The 8,560-nt window shown below is 45.3% G+C and overlaps 1 pseudogene; it reads left to right on the plus strand.

The window, feature by feature from the left end:
• The first annotated feature begins 6,280 nt into the window (after positions 1–6,280).
• LOC147971552 (uncharacterized) lies at positions 6,281–7,469 on the plus strand (annotated as a pseudogene).
• The last annotated feature ends 1,091 nt before the right edge of the window (positions 7,470–8,560 follow it).

Below are 8,560 nucleotides of genomic sequence, written 5' to 3' on the forward strand. Positions count from 1 at the left end.
GGAATCTTTTACCTTAGGAGATATTGTGCTCATAGCCTTGTAATTCATTGGTGTCTTCTCGACCTAGGAGGTATCCCACAAGGGGAATACATGATCTAAGCCCTAATGTTCCGTCTTTCTTTAGCTAAACCTAGACCTAGAGGAGGAGGGGTATAGTCTAGCGATGAAGGGGTAAGTGAGAGAGCGATACATGGGTCTTTGGTGCGAATCTACACGCCTGCAGCTAGAGTTCGGAGACTCCGAAAAGTCCAAGGGTTTCGGGTCCGGGTAGTTTCAGGATTTAGTCCAGTCTTGACAGAAGTTTCTCGCCCGAGTCCAGAAGAAGTCTGGAGACTCCAGAGTTGGCAACTCGTGGGAGGTTTGGGCCTTGGGGCCCTTGATTCCAGCTTCGCTCCTCGCACCTTAGTCTTTGCGATTCCTTCTTTGCTTTTATGCTTCCGTCTTGGATAGTGTACACGTTCTTTTCTGCTTGATTTCCTCGATTGCACATTACATTCGTCAATCAGCTCAAACATGAAGGTGCGGAACATAGGAGGGCCAAGTAGTAATACCATCCGTGAGAAAACCAAGGAGACAAATGTGAAGGATATGTTTCACCCTTGATGATGTAGTAAAGCCACGATGATGATCCTAGGTCACCTATCTTGTAGTATATGTGATTTTCCTCCTACGGTAGTAGTGCTAGTGATTTTCTAGTTGCATTCCTATCTTTATATATTCAGTTTCTTTGTTACTGATCCAACCTCAAACAGAGCAGGCAGCGCGGCAGGCACACATGCTTGTGAGCAGTGAGCTCAGCTGGACCAGCGGCATCGGCGGTTTGAAGTTGGTTGAGCAAAACAGTGGGCGCCTTGAATGAGCCTCCCACCATCTCTCGTGTCGTCACCTGGGGTCGCGTTCCCTGAAGGATCTCGGGACGAAGACTTTCACGCCCATCCATGGCCGCGAGCGGCGCGCGGCCATGTGCGCGGCTGTGGCGCTCAGGAGAGGAGAGGGGGGCGGCCGGCCAGGGCGCGGGCGCTGGGTTGGGTTCCTGGCCGAGGCCACATGCCCCCGCTGGTTTCGCGCATAACTTGTTTATTTATTTGCGGCGATCGCGCGTCAGGTCAGTGCGTGCGTGCGTGCATGCATCTCGCCGTGGTGATCCGCACAAGTTTAATCGTGATTGCGCCTTGGTTTTGCAGTTCTTTTTGTGTATATACTAACTGGGAGTGCTGGAGTATTATTATCAGCACGTACGTACAAATTTACACAAAAGGGGTTGCTTCTTTGTGGCTTCTCCCTGGATGGGCCAGTGCCAGTACTGATTCTACATTGAAATAATCGTTGTTTTACCATTGGTTTCCTGGTTCAGTTTTGTCATTACTAGACGGTGAATACTTTAGAAAGTTTGTTTAGGGGAATACTTTACAAGGTTATAATATTATGCAAGCAAAAGATAGTAGAATTATAAACATCGGGCGACAAACTGCACCGTCTATTTTGTTTCCAGCTGGTGCTAATTTAGTATGTTAGTATGTCGGCAACAGGGTTGATTCCTAATCAGCGCGAAAAGTTTGTTCCGCTTATGGTCCTAGCCCGTGCGTGCCGATTGTTCATTGCACCCGTACGCTCGATGTGGCACGGACAAGGGGAGTATGGAGCGCATGTGCGTGCCATTGGGCCGACGCACACATTGGTTCGTTCGTTCGTAGTACTACGTACTAAAAATCCCTAGAAAGGTGAGGGAGACGGATGGGGGCAAGTGCGATGTGCTCGTGTGGAGACGCGAGCGCACCTTTGTTTTCAGTTGCGGCGAGAGAGACGGCTCCGCTGAGTGCGGCTTATCTCGGACGAGACGGGAGCACGCACGCGGGCACGACGTAGGCTGCCTCCTCCCTCCGTGAACAAACAACCAAGCAAACACCTTTTCGTTCCTTCACGCTTGCGACTGCTGCGCTGCATGCATTGCAAGCTCCGCTGTTGACAAGACATCTTTCCTCTCTTCTCCGGCTCTCATCTCGCACCCACGGAAGGCGAGCTGCGGTGCACGTCGTCGAGACGTGTTATGGTCGTGGAGCACGGATCGCCGACGTGCCGAGATGGTCCCGTCCAGCTCCGGCATGACGGGCCACTGCGGTTTGTGTAGGACGCGGAGGTGTTGTGCGAATCAGATCGATTCCTATCCCAGAGAAAGATGTCGATGATTCCTCCGCTGTGACCGGGGCTTGTATCTGACCGGTGTTTTGCCTCGGCGTGGCATCTCGCTGTATACCGTGAAACCATTTCTTCCCTTGTTCCAGATTCAAAAAAATAAAAATTAAGACAAAAATCTTCCCTTGTTCCAAGCACAGAAGCACTCGCCCGCGCAGTCACGTTGCTGCCGCTTCAAGCCACGTCATGTTCATGTGGCAAACAACAAGGGTTTATCGAAAAGAAGAAACAGCAAGGAGGGTGAAAATTGGCAAGAGGGTCGAGATTCTTCTTTTTTTAAACACAGTACAGGCCAAGCGCTCATATAAACGCGCATACACTCATCCCTACGCACGCACACACACGCACACTCTATCCCTATAAGCATCTCTGAGAGACTGAGTCGGCATATCAGCTTGAGATTTTAGAAAGTCACCGTAGACGTCTCGTAGTCAACGGAAACGTCTCCTCTCACTAAAAGCGTATCGCTGGAAATTCTGAAATAAATCTAGGATAAATGCGAGCAACAGGATTTGAACCCTGATGGTTGGGGATATCATTGTCCACCTAGCCACCCTGACCACATGTTAGTTCGCGAGTCGAGATTCCTCTTCCCCTGCTTCTTTGGACTAGGCCAAGGATAACAGTATTTCGGTCGGTAGAAATGGAAATCTTGCTTGGAGCGAGAACGGGCGTAGCCTCGCCTTAAGTGACGTTCTAATGGACCGGTCCAGTACAACATTTCATCTTTTGTCTGTTCATTTTTTTTCTGGACCTTTCTTGATATTTAGAAATATTCTAAATAAATATATTTCGTAATTAATTTGCTTAAATTTCAAAAACATTCACAGCGTATTTAGAAAAATGTTAATGCAATATAAAAAAATTGTTGACCCTTGTTTAAAACATGTTCCCGAGATTTAAAAAATGTTAACACATATTTTTTATTCATGATTTGTTTTTAGAAAAACTGTATGTGAAAATGTAAATTTTTGTTCAGGTAATTTGTAAAAAATGTTAGTATCATTCAAAACAATTTTCATGACATTAGAAAAATATCCACTCATTTAAAATAGTTTTCTGACATTTTAAAAATGTTCATATAGTATAAAAAATGTTCTTGAAATTTTCAAAAAAAAATTCTAACGCTTAACAAAGGTTTTCCTTCATTAAAAAATTCTCCATGCCATCATCAAAAAAGGTTCAAACTGTGTTCCAAAATGTTCATTGTGTATTAAAAAAAAATTATTGTGCATGTTCTACATGTATTTTAAAAATGTTCAACATGTATTTAAAAATGTTGGTTTTGTATATGAAAAATGTTTAACTTGTGTTAAAAATTAAACATATATTTTGAAAAGAATAGAAACAAACAGGAAAACAAAAAAAAAGATAGATAAAAATATAGAAAAAGAAAAATGAAAAACACACATAGAAGCCTCCTAAAACCGAACGAACTGCAAACCAGTCCTCGGGATCTTCCCAAAACCGCTTGATACTAGTTACTAGATCTTTTCAGCGATCTCTGTAGACGAGCCTGACTTCCATCTATAGCATGGGTGGGTTTTGATTTCTCAAGAATGATATGTATCGCCTAATACGATGTGTGGCAAATCCTATTCAGTACATTTAGCGCCTGCTACGTCTTCCTAGAAACGGGCACACACACCTCACCCCTTTCATGTTGGGGCAGCCCATCTACATATTTTTGTCTTTAAAAACGCAAAAGAAGTCCAGGTGCGGCGTGAATCGAATCAGCGCCCTCCTGCTTTAAGGTAAATTGTAGTGACCACCCTGCTACCCAATCTCATGTGAAGTGATTATGCACATCTTTCTCATTATTTTCTTCCTTCTATTTTTCTTTTTAAAGTTTTTCCCTTTTATTTTCTCTTCTTCCTGGTTCGATGAATTGTTTAAAATTTCATGAACTTTTTCTCCATAAACTATAAGCTTTTCACAACATTGATGAATTTTTTTCGAAGTTTAGTGAACTTTTTTTTTTCAAATTCGGTGAGCTTTTCTCAAAATCAATGAACTTTTTAAATATTTGTGATATTTTATTCAAAATTGATTAACTCTTTTTTCAATTTCGTAAACTTTTTCCTGCAAAACTGGTGAAAATTTTACAAAATGGATGAACATTTTTCAAATTGGCCAACTTTCTTAGAATTAGGTGAGTTATATTTTTTGCGATCTTTTTCACAAAAAAATTCGAATCAAATATTTTCACAGAATGTCAACTGGTCAACCACGAAAACCCTAGCGAGCGAGCGAGCAGAGAAGCGCATAATGGGCCACAGCCTGCTTAACACGCGCGTGAAAGCCGCCCCCGCGTGATATCGATATTCCACTATTATTCGAATCTGGATGGGCTCACTGGGGGCAAGAGAGCGAACAGTCGGTTTTGAGAAGATAGCGAGCGGTCTTCTAAAAATTCCGGAAGTTTCTCACCCCTTTTAGGAGAGTTTTCGGGCTGTTCTTTCTACAATTTTCCCTGTTGGTTTTTCTATTTTATTCCCTATTTTTAGTTTTTTGTTTCTTCTCTGGTTTTTCTTCTCTCCTTTTATTTTCCTTTCAAAATCCATGAATATTTTTATATTCATGAAACTTGGTCAAATTCGTGAACATTTTTCAATTCATGAAATTTTAAGAATTTAAGACATATTTATATTTGCAAGTGTTTTTCAAATTTCTGGACATTTTTAAATTATTTTTTGTTTAAATCACGATTCTATTTCTAAATTCGTGAATTTATTTTGAATTCCCAAAGATATTTCAAAATTGTGAAGATTTATTGATTTGGTGTCAAAATGTTTGAAATATGTGAACATTTTCAATTCATGAATGTTTTTCAATTCTGCGGACAACTTTGAATTCACGAACATTTTGTTTAATTCGTGAATTTTTCATGAACATTTTTTAATTCATTACCTTTTTTGTATGTATGAACTATTTTATGTTACAATTTTTTAATTCACGGATATTTTTATATACAATGTTTTTTTCATTTCTGAAACTTTTTGAGAATTGGAAGAAAGTCAGTAGGCCATGCTGAGCAGTCGAAAAAAATGGTTAGGAAGCAGCTTCAGATCGAGTAGTTGGGCGGCGGCGGTGATGTACCGCGGACATGGAACATCCATGATCGGAAGACGAGAGGCAGCGAAGCGAGGACCTTCATGGGTTGGACAATCACTGCGTCCAATAGCAGCACCGCGCATAGGGCGACCCCGACTAGTCCGGCCCAATAATGCCTGTGGCGCGCAGTCCTGCAACACAACTGCCCGTTACTTTAGCAGTTTGTTTTTCAAAGGCGGTGATTTTTTTTTACATTTTAAAAAACATTGAACAGCATTCATAATTGTGGAAAAAATTTGAAAATTGCGAACAACTTTTTGAACTTTTATAATTTTGCCAAAAATGTGAAAAAGTATTAAGAAAACTTTTTTTAAATGTGGTTTAAATTTTAAATTACAAAAAAAATCTAAAATTATGGTCATTTAAAGTGCATGGATTTTTTAAAACTTTGAACATTTTAAAAACATGAGATTTGAAATGCTAACATTTTTTCAAAACACAAATATTTTTTGAAAAATGTGAAGACCTTTTAGATCACAAAGTGTTTTTATATAATATCTGAACATTTTTAAATTTTAATTTTTTTTAAGAAAAATAGAAATAAGGAAAAAAATGAATAAACCAATAAAAAAGACAGAAAAAAGAAAACCGGTTCAGAAACCTTCTATGGTGTTCCAGAAGCTGGAACAAAACCGGATCTTTAGTGCGTTATGTTTTCTAAATGGGTCAACCTGATACTCGGTTGCCTGTGCATTTCTTCTCCTATGTCCTGCGCTGCAACCGGGTGCTCCTATAAGCCGCGCTTTGCGTCTGATTCACGAGCGCCACACATATTGACAAGTGTACATTGTATTCTACTGTTGTACGTAGTATGATCCTATATTTCTGGATCTCTTTGCCCGTTGGCCTGCGTGCCTATTCTCACGGGCCCTCTCCCTCTCTCTCTCGAGATATATATGTTGTAATGTGTAACAGAATCAATCAATAATAAGGAAACGATCTTCCAACTTGGTATCAGACTCCAGGTTTCTTCATGGCCGGCACCCAACCTCTCTCCTCCGACGCCTCCTCGCCGACAGCCACGTCGCCGGGCTCTCTCTCCACCTCGACGGCCCCGGCCGCCCACACCTCCGCGGCCTCTTCCCCGGCCTCGTCCCCGCCGTTCATCTTCGGCACTGCTCCCTCTTTTCTCTCCAACTCCACCGCCGCATCTGGATCTCAGTTTGCTCCCCTCTTCACCTCCGGCAACCAACCCCCCACCCCACCCCCAGCTCTTGCCGCGCGCGGCTCCATCTTCCACAAACATATCACAAATCACATCAAATTTCTTCTTCACCCCGCATATCACAACTATCACAAGTGGAAGACCTTCTTCCTCATGGTGCTCGTTCGCTATGGCGTCACCTATCTCATCGAGCAACCACCACCGCCCAACGCACCCCCCGCTTACCTTGAGCTGGATGCCCACATCGTCCTGTGGATCTACGCCACTCTCTCCGACACCATGTGCGACCATGTCGTCGGCGCCACCACCACTTTTGCCCTGTGGCACAAGATCAAAGACTACTTCCTTGCCAACCGCGCCGCCCGCTTTATGATCCTCAATCGTCAGTACCGCAATCTCAAGCAGGGGGGCCTCTCTATCTCTGAGTACGCCCGGCGCATGAAGCAGCTCACCGACACCCTCGCCGACATCGAGCACGGTGTCTCCGAGGTGGACCTCACCACGCAGTTCCTTCACGGCCTCGACAAGCGCCTCGAAACCATTCGAGTCGTTCTTGGTGACCAGACGCTCCCCTTCGACACCGTCCTTTCCCGCGTCCTCCTAGCTGAGGAGTCCCAGGCTCAACGCGCGGCGGAGGAGAGCGCCTCGGCCTTTGCCATGTTAGGTGGTGGCTTGTCGAGCGGCCCCTCCAACACCGATGGACGCGCCCTCAGCGACCGCGCGGATCGGCCATCCGGCAACAGCTCCGAGCGCTCCTCCGGCCCTCCTCCTTCTGGCCGTAGGCGTGGCGATCGCTCTGGTGATGGTGGTGACCGTGGCCGCGGACGCGGCCACGGGCGTGGCCGTGGCCGTGGTGACAGCGGCGGGCGTGGCCAACCTCCTCCAGCGCCGCTCTCTCCGTTCACCGGCTACTTCGCCCCTTATGGCATGGCGCTCCCGGCCCTGCGCTCCGGCTGGATCCCTCCCAACGCCGCTGGCGTGCTTGGCCCTCGTCTAGGTGCTCACGCTCAGGCCTACCATGCCTACTCGCCACCAACGCCGCCTGCACCGTACTACTCTCCACATCAGCCCTCGTGGGATCACCTCGCTATGCTCAACGCCGCCTTCAGCAACGGTGGCTACCCTGCTTCCCTGGCTCCTGAATGGTACCTCGACAGCGGCGCTTCCTCCCACGTCACCGGCACCCAAGGTAACCTCGCCAAGTCCAGTCATTCTTTAAAGCATTTACCCTCGAACATTCTTGTTGGTAATGGGCATCATCTCCCCGTGACTGCTGCTGGTTCCACCACTCTTCCTCCCCATGATTTTCGTCTTACCGATATTCTTGTTTCTCCTTCTGTTGTTGCTAGCTTAATTTCCATTCGCAAGTTCACTAAGGATAACTCTTGCTCTATAGAATTTTACCCGTGTGGTTTTCTTGTGAAGGATCTTCGCACTCGGAGGGTTCTCATGATCTCCGTTAGCCATGGTGATCTTTATCCCTTTGTCGGCAATAAACCAGCTCGGGCGTCTGCACTACTCACCCTCCCCACCGCAGATTTGTGGCATCGTCGTCTCTGGCACCCCGGCGCTCAAACTCTCGCCTCTCTATCTAAAGATTTCTATCGTGAATGTAATAAGGCTCCCCACTCCCCTTGTAGTGCATGTCAACTAGGCCGCCAACCACGTCTTCCTTTTCCTTCCTCTCTTAGCAAAACTTATGCTCCTTTTGATTTAATACATTGTGATTTGTGGACATCTCCTGTTATTAGCTTCTCTGGTTTCCAATATTATCTTGTTGTGTTAGATGACTTTACGCATTTTTCGTGGACATTTCCCCTCCGAAACAAATCTGACACCTCCACCGTCCTCCAACGCTTCTTCACTTTCGTTTACACTCAGTTTCACACGGTTATCAAAAGCATGCAGTGTGATAATGGCGGCGAGTTCATTAACGCATCCCTTCGTTCCTTCTTCTCCGCAAATGGCATCGCTTATCGCTTCTCGTGTCCCCACACTTCCCCGCAAAACGGCAAGGCAGAACGTATGATTCATACTACCAATGACATCGTGCGCACCCTCCTCCTCCAAGCCAACATTACTCCTCCC

This window comes from Triticum urartu, chromosome 5A, assembly GCF_056163025.1.
Source record: "Triticum urartu cultivar PI428250 chromosome 5A, HENAU_Tu73, whole genome shotgun sequence".
Taxonomy (NCBI): Eukaryota; Viridiplantae; Streptophyta; class Magnoliopsida; order Poales; family Poaceae; genus Triticum; species Triticum urartu.